The 16,878-nt window shown below is 40.8% G+C and overlaps 1 long non-coding RNA gene across 2 annotated transcripts in view; it reads left to right on the top strand.

Annotated features, from left to right (window-relative positions):
- The first annotated feature begins 1,209 nt into the window (after positions 1–1,209).
- Positions 1,210–16,878, top strand: part of LOC116438579 — a 55,494-nt gene continuing 39,825 nt past the window's right edge. The window contains exons 1-2 of one of the 2 annotated variants that reach the window (XR_004237823.1): positions 1,210–1,335; positions 16,247–16,401. This is a non-coding gene — a long non-coding RNA (uncharacterized LOC116438579). The remainder of the gene's footprint in view (positions 1,336–16,246; positions 16,402–16,878) is intronic. The other variant, XR_004237824.1, reaches the window with a different exon arrangement.

Below are 16,878 nucleotides of genomic sequence, written 5' to 3'. Positions count from 1 at the left end.
AAACAAAGGCCTTACTTGAGCTGTGACCCAAAAGAAGAGAGAACAAGGCTCAATGCCAGTGGAATTCAGATGAATGAGGCTCTCAGTAAAGAACTGCAGTGGTGGTGGTATCTTTTACTAGCCTAAGTTGTACAGCTCAAAAAGTTCCTTTTGGCATCTAAAACAGAAGTAGAAGATTGCAAATGCAAGCATAAGCTGAAAACATTCACAGATTTATTAGATATGTATCAATTTGATAATCTTTGAAAGTAAAGTTAGCTTTACCTTACTGGAGCAGAGGGAGGGAGGGAGGCAGGTGATAAACTGCCTCCTTCAGTGTCAGAAACTTACAAAAAGACCAAGTAAGAGACAGCATTTTCCAGAGGCTGAAATATTACCTAACATTCAGACAGCAGAGGGTTACGTCAGCATATTTTCTCCTCTTTATCACCCTTTTCTTTATTTGTGCTGCTCACTGGCTACAGCAGGACTGTTTTGGGCCCTGAGCAATGCAGAGCACAACCCCAGGCCTTCAATAGTGATGGGGCAGCAGCCCAGCCCCATGTGTGCTTTCCTTAGTACAATAAGCAAGAGGATGAACTACTTCTTGGGCAGTGTAAAAACTATGCTCGGGTAAACGGTCAACTTTCTCCACCAGAAAGGTCAGTATCCTAGGTGTTAGGTAATTTCACTACAAATGACCCCCCAACAAACAGAAGCAGACCTGTTTCATGAGTGTGACTTGAATGGAAGTTGGAGTGATGCAATCATTGCCTACAGCTCTCCCTCTTGGGTCTTCCTCTGAGTCCCTACTCTTTGATTCTTGCCACAAAGGGGTGGTATGGGATGCTAGTTCCTCAGACAGGGTCAAGTTATTAATGCTGCATCTGTACAATACTGGGTCTTCAGGAATGGTGAAGTACAACTACAAGAAGCACTGAGCAGCTGCTGGGTGTCTTCCTGCCCAGTGTAACAGCAATGGAGTTGAGATTTTACTACTGCTCCAGTAAGGAGAGATTAACAAAGAAAGGGAGCAGTGCTATTCTGCAGGCAGTATAAGCTCTCTAGGATGGTGCTGTCTCCAGAAAGGCTCTCTCTAACCTCAATTCTTTCTACTTTGCTGGCCAAGTTAATTGAGGGCTAGAGATGAGTGTTCAGCTTCGTAATGAGGCTGGTCTGTTTAAACTCACAGACCCAAAAGCTATCCTGCCAGGACAAGGGGTGAGCCCTTTCGGCTGTGCTTAGTCATGAGTCAGCCCAATATGATCAGAAGAGTTTACTTTGAAATGATGTCTCTTTGCAGCCGCTATGAGAATGGAGACTACAAGTAATATTAGCAATTTGCTAGCAGACGTGGTGAGCAAATTAAGCCTTAGCTTTTTCTTAAAATTTTCATTTTGTTGTCATTCTTTGGCTACTGCAATTTGAGGTTACTGATGGAATACACATTTGCTTCAATCTATGAATTTTCTGTTTAAATAATATAGCCATGACGCATCTCTGCGGAAGCTTGTAAGTAGAGCAGCCAATGTTTGTTAAATATATCAGAAATGAAGATAAAAAACTGCACTGTGCTTTTTGGTGTTCTTTTTGTGTGACTGAATCCAGGCAGGCAGATGACCAGGAGGGAAAACTGTTTACTCATACCAGAGAAAGTGAAAGTACAGGGTTTTATTTAGTACACTTTAGTACTTTATTTAGAGCATTTTATGTTAAAATCAGATGTCTGAGGCATAATAAGCTGTTCTTCCACCTGCAATACCTCCACAAAAACAAAACGCTCAAGCTCTAAATTCCCTGAAAGGTAAAGTTTATATGAGGTTATTTCATATTTGATTAGGATGCAGATTCTTCTTTTTATCCTAAGGAGGAAAAAAGCTCTCTTTTTAATAAAAATGTGCTATTCTAAAAGCAGTCTGATTTTGGTCAAGATACCCTAGATAGGACTATAATTGTTGCAGGAGAAATAATACTCTGCTCTGGAGGTTTGTTGGACTGATAGAAATGGCTAGAAATGAGACTATAGCACCCTGGGAAACTGTAAGGCAGAGGAGAAAGCTCTAACAAGGCACTCATGCATCCTGGAGTGTGTAATTATTCTGTCTGAATGCAGTTAAAGGATTTAATTAGTATACAGAAGGCAGCATAGCAGTGGAGTCTTCCTGACTATTGATTTTTAATAAGCTCAGAATAATGAACTGTCTTCAGGAAAATATTATCATAAATTTATTTCCTGTGAAACATTAAGGAATTAAGACAGTGTGACCCTGGGGCTTCCATTTTAACATGTTTTAAATCCCTAAGGCAAGAGTCCCTTTTGACCTTTTTTATTTATGGATTTTTTGGTCTCTTTTTCTTTTCTTTGTAGAGTTTCATGGTCAAGACCTTGCAGTATTTTCTCAGACACTCCTCAGTTAGCCTTTTTAATGTCAATTGTGCATGTGGAGCTCTTCTGTTGTGGATGCAAAAGTGTATTTTGTGTTGCTCTTTCTGGGAAAGTGTCTCCTCCTTTCCTGCGGAGCTCGAATATCGTTCTGTTTTTGTGTTGGTTCAGCATCATCCCAAGGGTGTATGAATGCTGGAAGAGAAAAAGAACAGGTCTGCATTGCTTCCTAATGCCCAGAGCACTTAGAATTGGTAGCCCCTTGGGATTGCTGCAGTTTGGGTGTTATGGGAAGCACTGGCTCCTTTGAAGAGGTAAAAGTTTTGTTCCTGAAATGTGGTTTCTGGTAGAAATGATGTCCTGCTCTGCCAGAGGAACTTGGAGAAGGCTCTGATGCTCCTGATATCAGCTCTTAACAGCAGCAAGGCAAGGCTGTGTGAATCACCTGTACCAAGATAGAAATATAAATTAGGTGGACAGTAGAAGTCTGAAATTTTTCAGGAACAGAATCCCTGGCCATTTGGTTGTGAGAGCAACAGCCACAGGAAAAAATCTTTGGGAAGGTGCAATGCCTTGAGATTGTTCAGGTTTTTCTGAAAGGGTAGGGGTATGCATTCAAACTCCAAGAGAAAGGAAACAGACAGTCTGGTTTGCAGAGAATAGAGCAAGAAGTAGTGGCACTCCTGCACTGGGCTGTAGATGTTGTGAGACAAAATGCCTGGGCATGTGGTGGGGGTTTTTAGGGACTGGTTAAACAAGCACTTGCCAGGAACGTCATCAGCATCCTGCCCTGGGCAAAAAGGAAAATGAAATTACCTCTTGCAATCCCTCCCAGCTGGTCACTGTGTCATCCTAGAATGGGTGGACACAGGGTGGGAACAACCCTGTATTTTGTGGTGTTGGAGAGTGCAGGAGTGACACAGTCACCTCCCTCCTAATGAGGGAGTAAGTGATCCATCACTCTGTGCAGGATCTGGCAGTCCCATCCTGCATATGTCCTCTCAGAGGCTTTCTTAAAGCCTCTGAGACCCCCTGAGCTTTCTCCTGTGGGGGAAATGCAGCATGAGGTATATCCTTTATGTTGCTGGCAAGGAACGGGGGCTTTGAGATGGGGGCTTTGTGCGTGTGGAAATTCTCAGACAGAAGATGTCCAGGAGCAGGGGAGAAAAAGAAATCTTTAGCAATTGTATCACACTGCTGCTGATTTGAGCACTTCAGTAGAACAGGTCTGGTGAAGGGGCTGTTCTGGTGAATAGACTCTCAGCAGTGAGGGGCTGGAAAGGTGTTGGTGCTGTGTAATCGCCCTGCAAGAGGCATAGCTGTAATCAAACTGCCTCAAACACATCAAGGCAAGCGCTATGTGCTCACGATGGTAGAAGCCACCACTGGATGGTTGGAGACCTACCCTGTGCCTCACGGTAAATTTGTTCCAGTTTGGCCAAATTTAGAAATATATCCTCTGAGAGAAGGCAGGTCACAACCATCCCTCCCCCACCAGGTTCGGGAAAAATAAATTTTCCTCGAAGGAAAGTGAAGGAGATAAAGACTATTTATTTAACAAACACACGGGAAAAGGATGATAATGCTAAATGATAAAATCTCTCACTGTGGAGAAAAAACCTGGGAAAGTGTTAGAGTTCTCCCTTTGGTCTTCTCGGAGCTGGGGCTTGGCCCAGAGCCTGGCCCTCTGTGCCCAGTGGAAAGTCCTCCTGATGTGCTCTGATGTTGAAGCAGTCCAGCAGAAAAGGGAGGAAATCCAAAATTCCAGGGAAGGAAAAAAGTTCAACTCTCAGAGTCTCTCCAGAGAAAAAGAAGCTGAACAACTGGCCAAAAGCTGACTGGAAAGCAGCAAGCCGGGTGCCTCCTCCCTCCCCTGCCGCAGCTGGAAAAAAACTGCTATCTCTGTGTGACCTTGAACAAGCTGCAAACTGCTTTGAAAAAATTTTGCTCAGTTTTTCCTTCCCCCTCTCAGGCTCAGTTTAAAGGCATAGAAAGGCACAAAAATTAATTTCTGGGCATAGGGCAGCGATAATGGGATACACATCATAAAGTCACCCCAAGACAGTAGCCCAGCTCCTCCATGCCTCTGCATGTAGCTTTGTTACTTTGGTCCTTATGAAAACACAGGAAGGAACATCCTTTTAATTATATTTTTTATTTTCTAGCAAGTAAACTGAGTTTATCTGTATGCACAAAAGACATCTTGATGCTTCCATGTGCTTTGTTAAAAATTTTGCCTTTTGAAATTGACATCCATGGATTGTTGCGTCGAACACACACACTTCTGAGGAAACAACTCAGTAGAAAACTCCTCTAAGATATTCAGAGACTGATATTTGGATAAAACTGTGGAACAGAGGATCAATTTGTGAAATAATTCACTGAAATAATCCCCATGAAAGACATTAAATACTGAGTAATTTTTCATGGGTGTCTTGATGCACCTATTTCATTTTATTAAGTGCCTGTTAACCTAAAAATCATTTTCTGCTGGTACTTTTGATAGAAAGGAAGTCTGTGTAGTGTTAATCTGTTTGGGGCTGCTCTTGAGACTCACCCAGCTCCTGCTCACAGTAGCAACAGGGTGCCCACTGCCTATAAATGCTGAACATTTTAGTTCTTGTAAGCTCTACTTTTTTTCTGTTTTCTTCAGGAAACTGTCGCAAATTAACCCAAGTGACAACATGAGGTAACAATTTTTCATGAGGCTTCCTGTCAGCTTGGCCAGCCAGGTAGATGTATGTCATCTGTGGCCTTTAGCACTGCTTCTCTCTCCTTTACTTGCTTTCCTCAGCAGCAGTTTGACATGATGCAACCTCTTAAAAGAGTCACAGCCTGTAAAAACTGAACCCATCCCTCGGATAATAGTGTTACTTTAGCTCCTGCTCCTCCCAAGGGCTTCAAATTTGCTCACTTTTTAATCCCAACTATCAAAATGGAAGCAATAGTCACGGGAAAATTTGGCTTATTTTTGTGCAGTAGACTTGTAAGATCACCAGTTCTGGATTGGAATAGGGGATATTTTGTGGTCTGCCTGTAGGAATAGTTGAGTCCTGTGGACTCAATGAATTGCTGTCAGGATGTTACTAACTGCTACAGTCAATAGCGAAGGTCTCTTCTGACAGCAGCTCCCTGCTTGCTGCTGCAGATGAGGCAGTTTCTCAAGGCTGAAATGCCACACGTGGGAACAGGAATATGTTGGGCCACCTGTGTCCTGTAGGGAAGAAACCACATTTGCAGAGGCAACAGTTTAAACAGAACTTGCACAATAGATGCTAATTAGCTGCCCTAGAAAGCTCTGTTATGACAAAGGCCCATTCACCTTTGCCAGCCTGAGACACGGGAGGTGCCCAGGGAGTTTCTTCTTGGCACTGCGTGCTGCCACTTAGCAAATCCTCATGGCCTTCAGGTGACGCAGATGCACAGGGATGTTTCTCTACATGCAACTCAGCTCTCTGCTTTCAGCCAGGCTTCTGCTCATTGGGACTGTCTGCTCATGCTCTTGGATTTATTTCAATTCTTTCAGGCTTTCTTTGTTTTCCTCTGTTTCTCTTGGCAGCACACAGATGAATACAACTGTGTTTCAGCCCACTCTAAAATCCTTTTATTTGCAACTGGTTCCCAAAAAAATACCCGAATTCCGAATTTGGGTTGAGAGCTTTTTTATTCCTTTGCTGGAGTGTTAAGTTTTCAGTGATCCGGGACGTTAATACCCTTGATTAAACTGCCCTGGTGCACAAAGGATTTTGTTTTCCCTAAATGGACTAAGGAATGGTGATCAGAGTCCTCTCATCTCTCACAAGGTCTTTTTGAGCTCATGGATGGAAGAGAGCTTGAAGGTAGTTAATTTATATCACAGAACAGGTATAAATAAATTCTCCAACTAACTTGAATGAAATGATAGATTAATTCTTACTGTTGCATTTTATCTGCTGTATGAAATATCCTGAGTGACTTTTGGTTGAATTTGCTCCAGAGAAAGCCTGAGTAAAAGAAATTAAGTTATGCTTGGTTTGGTCTTCAAACCCTGAGCTGACCCTAGTTCACTTGACAATGCTTTTCAGTGCTTTGAGGACTCTTTAGACCTTCAAGCATGTAATGCAGTTGGCATGAGTTTACAGCCCTGTTTTCTGATGTGAGGAATACTTTCATTCAAGTCCAGCAGAGCACTTGCCTACCTTTTCTATTCTAAGATTACAAATAGTTTCACTGCAGTTGTTGGGACTATTGGCAGGCAATAAGCTGCAGGCATGCTGCGGGAGTGCAAGCCTTTCTATGGTTTGGAGACTACAGCTTTGCACAACTTGGATTGTGCTTAGCAGGGTTTGGGATTTTTTTGACTGTTTTTGTAATATTTCCTTGCATCACAAAAAGAAGTAGTTTCATGAGTTATAATCCATTAGTAGAGTAGTCAACACCTGCAGCAAAATTTGCAATCTAATGCTAGAGAGTTATTACTCCGGAAGATGTTTGCATACCTAATAGGTCATGAAAAGGAAGAGAACACAAAAGAAACCCTTTTTGACCATGTCTGTTCTAATCTTACAGTGGTTGAAAATCCTTCTGACTGTTAACTGTCAGTAATTTAATCCAACTCACAGAAGGATGAAATTATGAACAGAAACCCATCCATCCAAGCCTGAGGCACAGCCACTCAGTATGGGCTCTGTCAAAGAGGAAGCTGCTGTAGCACACAGTGGCAAGAGAAACAATTACCTGTTATTTTGTTTCTTTATTTGCTTGTTTATACACCAGAAATGTTATTTTAAAGGGCTAAACTAGTGATAATACTGCTTGAGCACCCACACGCTGGCACTATCACTCTGAGACAGGGATGGAAAGGAAAAGAATCCACTGCTTTGAGGACAAAAATGGGCAAATGCGCTAAGCTGTCAGCTCCAGATTTCATGTATTTTTATATAAGGATTTTTGAAGAGAGGAATATGAATTGAGAGGGAAAGTGAACGTGAAATACAATTACATATCAGTAATTTTCAGGTGGTTTCCCTTTTCCATAGGTGTAGAAATGTGTTCAATTGCACTTTATTTCATTTTTCTTTTTGTTTAGAGATCCGTGCTTTTATAACTTTGAGGCAATTCTGAAGACTCTTCCTCTAGTTTCGGCGCAGACCCAATATCTTCATAAAAATATATAACATTGAGTACTCAGTAGCCACCTGAAGTCAGTTGTCAAGCTCCATTTTTAATTACAGACCATCTACCATGTTCATCATGACGATCTTGCTAAAGTTCTCAATTCTCCCTTTAATTTCTGTTTAAAATATTAGAGAGCCCCTGAATGAAATACTCTTTCCCGTTTTCATTCATGTTCCCATAAGCCGAGCAGTAGTGATTTTAGCTGTAAAATAAAATATTAAAATCTATAGATGATTAATAATTATTTTGGTAATCAATCATCAAAATACAAAAATATAATGAAGGATTTAAGAAACCTATATATATATATTTAAATAAAAGTTAAAAATGCATGCAATATTCTTGTTTTCTAGTTGGTGTGTTAAGACCCTGGAGTGGACAACAGCTCTTACAGTCTGTTCAGTGGTACTGGTGTTAGGTGAGACCCTGTTTTGGGACTCAGCTAGAGTGAAATTATTTTAAACTGTGTTGGGAACCAGTGTTCTCCTTGCCAGCAAAGCTGAGATTTTATGTGGAAATAGTTTGTCTTTGGAAAACTTTGCTGTAACAAGAATTTGATCCTGCTTCATGGAAAAAAATAATCTCAGGCAACCCCTGCAATTTAGGAGCATTAATTCCTCTTATAGGCTGAGACAGCTAGCTTTTACATGGAGCGCTTCTTCACAAAAATCATTTGCTTCATTTTTCTAAGTCATAGAGATTGTGAAAGGTCTCTGGAAAACCATGTAATAAATTAGATGAAAAGTCTGTTTTGTCTCATCCAGCAGGAAGTATGCTTATCAATGTGGCTGTTAAACTCTGAATTTTCTAGGGAGCGCTCCATGTATGAGTTGATGATCTTGATCCATAAAAGCAGGCTCTTAGACATGACTCATAAACTTGTCTGTGATTCAAATGTGTCCTTCAGTTTTGAATAAATGAGTTGTCCAATGACCTAAATAGGCCCTGTCCTTGCTTTTATCTACATCCAAATTATGGGGTTAACATTGTGATAGGTGTAGTCCCATTGCACGTGGTGGACAATGGGTCAGTCTTAAAGGAGCATAACTAAGTGCTATAGGAGCAGATTCTAATTACAAAGACTATATTTATTAATATGAACATGTATATCCCACTTTAAGTTCTTTCATTTTCTGGGAAAATTACCACAATGTTATCAAAAATAATTTCCCTCATGTGCATGTAGTGTGTTGATTAACAGGTTTAATGACTTTCACTGTTTTTATAGCCTTCTAAAGTCTTATCTCTCTTCCTGGCTTTTGTGCTCTTTCTAGTCATTTAGAAAATCCTGAAAGGAAGACAAAACAAGGGGTTTTGAGACAGTGAAGTGAGACAGCTAATTAGTCCTAAGGAAGCTTCAAAGTAGATAAGCAGACTATATCAGGTTTGCAGTAATGACAAAAATAAGTCAAAAGGATCGTTCATTCTGGGGTCCAAAACATTTTACTGGAAGACATGAAATTTATAAATGAGCATGCTCAGGAACAATTTGGATTCATAAATAACACAACTGAAACTTGCCTGTATGTCTTCAGTTCATGGTTTGTTCTTGAAAAATGCGTAGTTCACTGAACTATGAAGTTCTGAAAAAGCTTTTTAATCTTTTTCCATCCCTTTACTTTCTGTGAGTAGGATTTTGTTTTCTTTTTGACTAACCTAAACATTTTTGTTCTCAGATTAATGAGCTGCAAAAAATGGGACATGATGGTGGCTTTTTTTCCACAGTGCGCACATGCTTTTCATCATGTCAGTCTGTGCTTATCCACATCAATAATACAGTGAGTTTGTGGATCTTTTTCCTCCTCAAACCACATCCCCAATTTCCCACCCACTGTAACCCACTTACAGGACAGCCACATTTTTCAAATATTCTTGTTAATATTTTGCCTCCTCTCCCTGAGTGAGGATGCAGAAAGTGGTGAATGTCTTTCTTTGCAAACCTGGCTCTTCTGAGTGCATCAAGCAGGAAGATGGGCAATGTCAATATCTCTCAAATTGCCTTTCAAAATCCACATTAGCAGGATTTTTCTCAAGGACTTGTCTTTGAATTTAAGGAGCAAGTAGCAGGTACAATTTCACCCCATGCACTGAGGCAGAATCTCTGCATAATAGAAGACTTTTGCAATTCTTTAAATTCTTGAATAGAAAATACATAATTTAATTTTAAAAATGTATTTAAATTTGACAAATGTGACTCCTTCCGTTCTATTCCCTTGTCATCACCTAATAATATAGGTAGGTGGATTTTTCTTACTACAAGTTGATCTCCTTATCCCTCGTGCTCCCCACAAAGATTCTAAAACCAGACAGCAGATAAATGTATTAAAAACCCAGAAATGACTCAACTATCTGAAACTGGAAAGAAAACATATGTGCCATCACTGACTTTTGTTTTCTGTCTACCAAAGAGGAATTGCATATTTTTCTTCCTGCCTTGATGACGAATACAATGCGAGCCATTAAAACTTGCACTGCAGACAGAACTGTGTTTTGTGCAAAAATACATGCCACGGAAAAGCTTTAACATATATAATTTCTAAGGTAATAATCACCTTCTCTGAGAATTGTGTCTTTGAAAGGATAGAACTCCCATCCCTTCATAACTCACTGCACTGCCTTCAGTGATGTCAGATCAGTACTGTCTTTATTTGAAAATACTTAGAAAAGTATTAGCTGTGCTTAATCACTACCTGTATATTTTTTCATGAGGATTGTTTGGCACATAACGTTAGATCAGGCAAATTATGTTTATGTTGACTGCTGCAGCATCATCATCAAATGAGCAGCACTTGTCTGGTGAACCGTACACAAGCACAGGTGCATGTCCACATCTCAGCAGGTCACTTTGAGCTCTTTTTATCCTTAGCAGGGGAAAACAAGTGAAAGTGGTCAAGCATGAGTAGTGCTTTAGGTGTTTAAATTTCTGGTAGATGAGTTTAATTTTGTGTGTCACTATTACTTGGTATAGTAACACTGCAATACTGGGTTGTTTCCACAGGCCATAGTTCACTGAAACACTTTTACAGTTTGGGATTAGGGTGTTGCTATTACTCCACTGTGAGAAAACCTTTTCATACCTAAGACTGTAGCAAAAATATAGTTACACACTTGAAGTTCTTCCCAGTTTGAGTCCTATCACTGGATATTGTGTGTAACCAAGTGGGACCTGGCTCTAAGGATGGGGGAAGCATTGGCTGTTAGAGCCTGCAGTGCTGCCTGCATAACTGAGCCATTGTCATGCATCCTGATTTGTGCAAGCCAGAGACATGTGTAGGTGAGCAGACATGGTTCTGCCAATGGGACAATGAAGGCATTCTGACCCCTTCTCCTCAGGGTTTCCCCTGCTCTTCTTCTCACCCCATCCTTTCTGTCTATACTCTACTCCCAAAGTCAAGCTCTTGCCTCATGACTGGGGTGTAAAAACTAAATTCTGCTGACAGCAAGCACCTGGATAAGTTTTTTGAGACATCAACCAACGTTCAAGCTGTTTCCTTCCTTGTGCTCTTTCTCAATATTTTTCTATTTTCCAGCAACTTGCAAAGTTTGGGATAGAGGATATTTCTCTGGTAAAATCTAGGGCAGATTAAAAGGTTGTTCTGCCTTTAAGAGACGTCCTCTGAATTGCTTTATAAAGACCAGACTTGCGTGATATGCACATAACTTTTTTCAGATACCTATCATGACATATTTCAAATACTTAAAGGTGCTCTTCAGTACCTTTTGCAGCAGATAGATGTTGTAAGGTATTAGAAAGCAGGCCAAAAAAGTCCCTCCTTCTCTCTGCAAATGGCTCAGAGATTCTCTACGTGAACAGGCTTCTTTTTGCTGATAAAAGTGAAGCCATACCCTGGAAAGGGAGAAACAGCACTTCATTTACTTCACTTTTTTTTTCTGTCCAGGTTTGGGGTTTTTATTCATTGGGATTTTTTAATTTGAAGGAATTCCTAGCTTTAAGGAAGTCCAAGGACTCTTTTTACACAGTGTTGTTCTCAAGTCAGTGTTTTTCCAAGGGCTAAAAAAGGTGATGTTTCCAGTTTTAAATTATTTCTTCTACTTAGTTTCAGCCATTTTATTTTCTTCACAGTGTATGTTGCACTTATGTGGGAGGTTTGTTGGAAGACTCCTTGCTGTATTACAAACAAACCAGCTGTAGGTCAGGAATCATTGCTAGAGAGATTCTGGCATGGCTGACCATGCGCTGGACTTTTTGCAACAATCTGAGGTGAATGAATCTCAGTGAACTGGTGGATTGTGATGTATTTACACAGTGTATCTGCAGTTGCTGGTGTGTCTGTGAACAACTGTGATGTGAGAAGAGGGAAGATCATTCAATTTATGGAATAAATTGTACATTGTGTTCTTCCTCTATTTCCCAGCTGAGAAACAGCAGGCACACTCTATGTACATACAATTTCCTCTCCCAACCCCCTTTCTTTCTTTTTCTTTTTTCTTGGCTTCTTTTTTATGTTCTTTCTTCAGCTTGTAATTTCATTTGTATGTGGTTGGAAATAATGTATAGATCACTAGAGGGATGGAATTAATTGTGCAGTGTGTTGGGAAGAGGAAGGGGGAGAAAAGGACAAACAAGAAAAAATATATTTAAATTTCACCTGTACCAGCTTTCTAAGCTGCTATGGTGGATACATAAGGAGAAACAGATTGTTGTTACTTTTTGCCATCTGCTCAGTATGCCACAGATAGCTTTTATCAGCAGGGAGCTATTATCACCAGTTAAAAACCATACTCTCTTTAAATAGTCTCTCTCTTTCTGTCTCTCAAAAAAAAAAAAAAAAAAAAAAGGTATAACAAGAAAAATAATTTCCACCATTTAAATACATTTGTATGTATTTTCCCTATCTGGGCTCAATTTTTGTGCTTGCAGAAGAGGCTCTGTCTCATGTCACACACTGTGTTGTCTGTCCTTGCCTGTGAGGGACTGTGAAGCCTTCCCAGCTGAGCCCAGCCAGCCTGGACATGGCTCCAGCTACTCAGTACCAACACTGCTTGCCTTGACTAAGGTCTGCACTGGGCTATAGTGCTGCCACCATGTAACTCTGTATGACTTTGCTTTCTAACCCTCCACCAACCTCCAGTTTATGGGTGAGCTGTGTTGAGATCACCATGCAGGCACATTTCGGATCCAACCAGTTCTGGAGCTTAAGTTATCAAAAAAGGAATGTTAAGATTTATGCAACAGAAATGTACATAAATCTGTTCCTCATTCCCTATTTTTATCACAGCAGCTGCAGCAGTAACAGCAGCTGCAATGATGGATCTCTCCATTGGTACTTCTGCGCCATTTCCACTGAGATCTCTTAACTTCCACCTGTCCCATCAATACCTGTCTTCATTTTGGGGAGACAGAGGCACTTAACTGCATGCTTGGGTAAGGATGTGTGTACATTCCCTGGGACACTAAACTGCACTTGAATGTAGCTCCTCCCCCTGTTAATTCCCATTGTATCTCCCTGAGGCACTTCCTTTACAATGAATGACTCCATTTCAAATCAAACCATTTTTCCCTGCGCCAAAAAATTCCCAGTTTAAGCTAACCAGCTTTTTTTCATCTTTGCATGTATCACTTCAGGTGCTCTGCTTACCCAGAAATTTTAACGAAGTCCGTGTGTAAACCTTCTCTATTTGCTTTCCATGTATGTACACCAAATTAAGAACGTGTACATTAGCCTGTGTACCTTTCAGCAGATAACTCTTCTAGAACAGCTGTTGTTTATTTTACTATGTTAAAAGTGATGGCTATACCCCATTTGGAGAAATGTACAACTATAAGTAAGATATTTTTGAATCAAAATGATACTAACTATATAGAAAAAGACAGAAAGGGTGGTGGTAGTGGCTCAATTTTTTGACAGGACCCTCCAGAGATTAACCAGTCCAAATTCCAGTTTCTCTTGCAGGATGGGACCTTCAAACCAAACCAAACCAAACCAAACCAAACCAAAAACCAAACCAAACCAAACCAGAAGTGTGTTCATTGCTCTTTGTCCTTGTCCTTGGATCCGTCATGAGTGATGGGACTAAATGAAGAGCATTAAGGGCTAAAAGAAAGTTAGTAAGTTTTTATTTGTAGGTTGTTTTGGAGACCACTAATAGCAGTTTTGATATTATCTATGGGGACTGGCCCGTTGGAAACCACTGATATTGTTGGTAAGGGTTTTTTCTTAAATGTAATCCCACTCTCCATTGGTTTGAACATTTGTCAAAGGACATTGCACCATGAAGCCAAAGTTAATTTCTATACTAGTTGAAATCAGTCGAATGATTCAGTTCTCATAATAACATAGTCCCTGTCCCACTGGAACTTCTTTCCTTCCTAATGCAAACTATAATAACCAGTTTTTTTTTATTTTTTGATTGGTCTCCTCTATTCTAGGAGCACCAACATTGAGGATTAATGAAGATTTATGAAAACACATATTTATTGGAAACATACTTCTGTGACATAAGGCTATTAGAGACTTTAGTCAGTTATGTTATGGATTTTCTTGGTGTGGTTACTTATTATTAAATTTTTAAATGAGCAACATAATTTGCCAAATATCATATAAGTCTTAAGTATATTGACATTAAAGTAAAATGAGGTTGCGGAGAAATTTGTCCAGGTTACAGGATGTCTGTATTGGATAATTCTGAAGCTTCTTATTCATGACTTTTCATAAACATGAAAATAAGAGTCTTTGATTGCAAACCAGTATAAATGAATTGGTAAAGATTCCATTTTTGAAGGAGATTCCAGGGCAAAGAGTATAGAATACATAATGATAGAAGGAAAAAGTGTTCTGGTTTTGTTTCCTGCTTTTGATATATCTCTGCAGAAGACTAGGACACAGGTGCAAATAATAGTAGCCTGAATGCTAGACTTGTATGGGCAGCATCGGGCACCAATGCACCAAGATGGAAGTCAAGGATAGTTTTGGAAAAGAAATCCCTTGTCCTTAGGCTGTTGTGTGATGTCTCAGTGGGAAGGTTCCTCCTGTTAATCCAAACAGTGATTCTGCCTGTGACGGATGTGGAAATGACATTGGGGCAACTGATTTGGAGAACCAGAACTTGTCTTTCACAAGGCACGTAATTCTCTAGTCTTCATTCATGAAGTAGGTAGCTGTCATGGGTCAGCAAAGCATAGTCCCGGAAGTGATGTTCTTGCAAAGGGGTTCTTACAGCTCCTCTATGACCTGACAGAACCTATCAGCTGCCTAGTTTGATTATGGACAATTTTTTAAGCCACTTAAGATTGTGACTGCCTCTGTGATCCACATTCGGAATAGACAAACCCTGGGCAGAGCTCTCTCTCGTTTCCGGTGCTGGGACAGGTGGCTGCGGGCCCTGTGTGGGGCCAGCGGGCCCGGCCCAGGCCCTGCTCGGGTCAGGCCAGGCCGGGCCACGGCCATCCTGGAGCCGATGGGCCCTGTTCCACCTGCAGAACCCCCCATAGCCCTGCTCTGTGCAGACGGAGCGGCCCAGCTCCCCCTCTCCAGTGCGGCCAAGATTCAGCCGAAAGCTGCCCACCGCTGCCCGGCACAGATCATGTGACCAACAGCAATAATGGACATTCCAGCTGCAAGGCCTGGGGGAGATTAACCCTTTTAGTGCTGTGAGGAGCTGAAAACCTGAGAGAAGAGAAAGAGGAGATGCTTAAAGCTGAAATTCTGTTGTGAAGCTATGATGTATCAGAGTACCTGTTGTAATTTCATGAAGACATGGGGGGTGGAGCATTCAACTTGTACTTGTCAGCAAAAGCACCTGCGCTGAGATAGGCAGATGCTGAAGCAGCTGTAATTTGATGAGAAGTTTGAACAGGGAGTGATGGAAGCGATGAGGACTCTTACTCCACATGGGAAGGGGAAGATCTCTGTTCCTAGAGATAGTCCCAGAGATAGTCCTGGAGATGAAGATGAGGAGGACCCTTTGCTCTCAGGGAAGGAGGAGGGCCTCTGTTCTTAGAGATGAAATGCTCCCAGAGATGGGTGAAGAGAACTTTTTTTTCTGAATGGCTCAACCTTAAAATTGTACCCCAGTAATTCAAGATTGGACCCTCAAAAGCAGTTGTGGGAAAAGCTGCAAGTGGGGGGAAGGGACTCTCACATGATGCGAGCAGAGAACCAACCCGGGCGGTTGTCTCATAATAATTTCTCCATAGCATGGGCAAGAGAGACTCCTCTTTCTAAATGGACTGAACAAGGTTATTGCGGAAGTGGTAAACAGACTGAACATCTCAAGGGTTGTTTTACATTGTCAGTGGGAGAAGGGAGAAAGGTGGGGGGGGAGGAGAAGAGTTCTGAAGGTGTGGTATGATTTTATTTTTTCTTTTTCCCTCTTTTAGATCTGTTAATAAACTTCCTTATATTCTTTCAAGTTTGGTGCCTTCTTGGCTTTTCTCCTAATTCTTATCTCACAGCAGATAAACAGTAATGAGTATTTTGGACCAAACCACTACACTAAATTGGTGTTTCTGCCTGGTTACAAACCGAACCAGCTACAGTAGCTCATCTAAATACTATCTTGTCACTTTTCTGTTCATCTTAGCAGATATGATTAATTTATAACATATGACTTCTGTATTGGATATGACACTTAAATATTTCTCATCGTGAATATGGTCATGTGGTGTTGCAAGGCCAAATGTTGTCTCTGTTTTAACTATATGACATACCAAGGTGTTTTCCATTTTGAATCATTCTATGACCCTATGTGTATTTTACTTTGCAGGCTCTATGGGATATGGTAATGCCATATCTGGCTGTTCAGCTAGGCTAGGCATTTCCTGGTTGCACCACCGTTACCTGTTTCTGGGGAACCTATAACCTTGGCTGACCAGCATTTGTAATTTATTCTGCTGTTTCCCTCGAGGGTGCTACAAACATGTAAGCTGTACTTTTCTTCCTTGTTTTCAGTTGCAAGTCCTGCAATACAGATAGAACTAAAAATTAGAATAGCACTCTGCCTTGTGTCTGTACTGTCTTTGTAAAACTGGTCTCCCATTGCCTATACCCCTGCTATTTCTCATCATATCCTGGTAAGAGCTGCAAGGACACTCTTGGGTAAAGGCCATGTGAGAGAGTTTGTATATCTGTTCTCTAAGAGAAAGGAATTTGCCAAAGCAGTACATTGTTTTTGTTTAGTGGATCTTGTTTTAGTATTCATTTAACAAAAGATTATATATTATGCTACTGGTTTTAGCAGCCATCATGGTTAACTATTATTTTGGCGATACTTGGGACACAAGTTTTTCCTCTTGCATTACCGTCTATTCTCTGTCTGATTTTATTTGTTTGTTTGCATTGACAGTTCCTTTTTAAAGTTATGGTAGCTCTCAATAGACGCCAGAGGCAGTCACACTA

Source organism: Corvus moneduloides, chromosome Z (assembly GCF_009650955.1).
Source record: "Corvus moneduloides isolate bCorMon1 chromosome Z, bCorMon1.pri, whole genome shotgun sequence".
NCBI classification, from domain to species: Eukaryota; Metazoa; Chordata; class Aves; order Passeriformes; family Corvidae; genus Corvus; species Corvus moneduloides.
The sequence above is the reverse complement of the archived record's forward strand: the minus strand, read 5'-3'. Positions and strand labels throughout refer to the sequence as shown.